Raw genomic sequence first — 2908 nt, forward strand, 5'->3', positions numbered from 1 at the left:
TATAAGAAAATTTTATACAAGATTAAGTTATTTTTTATTGTTTTATTTGTTTTATCTGTGTTACTTTATTTAATTTTAAGTAGCGTCATATTTATAATTACCGCTAGTATGATATTTTATAAAATATAAAAATTATTTTTTTTATAATTTAAATATCAATGTTTGAGTTAATTTTAATTTAAATTTTTTAAATTAACGTTATATTTCATTTAGATTTTAGTTAATTTAAAATACAAAATTACTAATCTATCATTTTCTCTTTAAATAATAATAACTTTAATTTATTTACTGTCTTTTTTTTCTTTTTATATGTTGTTTAGCAAAGATAATATATAGATTAGGATGGAGTTAAAAAATACTCTATATGATGCATGTTTGACACTGATAAATTCATATGAAATAGAAGAAAAGAAAACAGAAAGTTAAAGAACACTGAGTTAAATGGTGTAAACAGATTCATTGAAGCCAAGTGTCTGTGTGTTCTCATGTTTCATCTCATTTTTCAAAGTTTAAACACATTCTGAATGTACAATTTTTAATTATATTTATTTTTTCCTTCTTCAATAAATACTACCATCTCTTCCTATTTTTGCTATAGGCTTGTCTTTTATTTAAAAAATACAAAAAAATGTAAAAAAAAATCAAAGAAATTAAAACTGTTATTATATTTTAAAAAATTAAATACTCTTTAATTAAATATCTATGTAATTTCTATATAGATATAAATTATATTTTAATATATTGAGTGATAAATATAAAAAAATATATAATAGATAAGTTAAAATAACGAATAATGAGATATCTATCTATTCTATTATATAAAAATCAATTTTTTGCACTTAATGATAATTATTTATAATGTTTTTTGATTTATTTCTTTTAACTCATTAAATATAATTCATTACGGTAGATTAATTATATCAACTAATTGATTTGATTAGATATTTAAGTATCACACAATTTAATATTATGTATATCAATTAATTGAATATAATTATTAGAGTATAATTAACATCAATTAGATCAATTAGCATTATTTAACATATCTGAATATTTATTATAGGATATTACGTCTTTATTAATTCGATTTTCTTAGCACCTATAAATACCCTTTCTATATTGTATCATTCTACACAACTTGAATATACACAACTTTTTCTCTACTGCTCTTTTCAATCCTTTCTAATAATAATAAATACAATTTAATTTAGTTAGAAGTTCATTATTTTTTAGTCTTCTATAAAATAATCTTTTTATCACTTTGGATATTTTAACTCTTTTTTCTTTTTTTTTTCTCTTTACATGTAATTTTGTTGTGCACTAACTTTGTTTATTTAATGATAAAATATACTCATGTTAATTCTATCATATAATAGTTTATTTTTCTCATATGTATTTTGATTTGTATAGTTACTATTGATCATACTGTTTTCGATCTTGCTATTTTCGTTTTCTTAAATTGTTCTTTATTTTTTTATGACTTGATAATTTAAAAAAAATCAAATAAAAGAAAAAAATGGCAAAAGACAAAGGTTAAAAACCTAAAACAGCAACATCATTCCTCAGCATTATTATTATTAATATGAATTTATTATTTTTTTCTAACATTCTTTAATACAAGCTTCATTTTTTCCCTTAATTATTATTAATACTTTTATTCTTTTTTTCTCTAATTATAAATCTCCTTATAATAATTTTTTGATAGGATATTTTTTGGTCTAATAAATTTTGTTGCCAAAAATAATTTATACTAGGATAAAAAAAAGATACAAATTAAATTTGAAAATTCAAATTTAAATAAGATGTGCAAAGAATAACTATTGAATTCATTTGGTCGATTTAAACACTTTGTATTATCGTCATTGAAAATTTTAAATACTATTATAAAATTCTAGATATTTTTATTTTATTGTTCTTAAATTATATATTATACCGTGTATTTGAAGAGTTTCATCTTTTTAAAAGTAAAGTGTGACATTATATATTTTTTAGATACAATAAATGAAAGTTTTAAAATAAATGTTTACTCTATTTTTTATCTTTTATTTGATTTTTTATAATTTTTTTTTATTTTTTAATTAATTATGATTGTAATAATTCATCATACATTTGTGTTTTGTAGAAAAAAATTATCAATCATAAAAGACAAACGACTTAACCAAAAAATTTAAAAAATGTTGATTAATTACAAAATAAAAAGTTATGAATTGTGCTTTAATTATGTTATAAAATACAAATTGAGACTATTTAAAATTAGTTTTTTACCATTAATGTTAACTTCAATCATAGTAAGGTAAAAAGTAAAAATTGTATATAATAATTTAATTTTATTATTTATACTACAAAAATTATTCTTTAATGTATTATATCCTATTTATTTTTATTCATTGATGATCTTTAATTGTCTGTTTTCAATAAAAATTTGAATTGATTAAATTGATTTTTTTTCAATTAGTAATATAATTATTATGACATTTACTTTGTTCAGCAATATTTTTTAATTTATTTAATCTGATTAATAATCTCTTTCTTATTTTATGCTAATTTAACTAATCAAAGTTAATAAATTTCAGTTATTTTAATTCTTGCAATTTTTTATTATAATAATATATTTCTATTAATGTATTAATATAATTTTAATATTTATATTGTAACAGCCCAGACCACCCGCTAGCACGATATTGTCCGCTTTGGCACACAAGGCCTCACGGTTTTTGCCTTTGATGATAGGGATGATGGCCAAAGCCCCCCACACGCACTTGTCAAAACGCGTCATGCTAAGGAGAGGTATCCACACCCTTATAAGGCATTCTTCGTTCCCCTCCTCAACCGATGTGGGACCTTACAATCCACCCCTCTAAGGGAGCCCAGCGCCCTCACTGGCACATCGATCCGGGTTCTGGCTCTG

This window comes from Arachis duranensis, chromosome 1 (genome assembly GCF_000817695.3).
Source record: "Arachis duranensis cultivar V14167 chromosome 1, aradu.V14167.gnm2.J7QH, whole genome shotgun sequence".
Lineage (NCBI taxonomy): Eukaryota > Viridiplantae > Streptophyta > Magnoliopsida > Fabales > Fabaceae > Arachis > Arachis duranensis.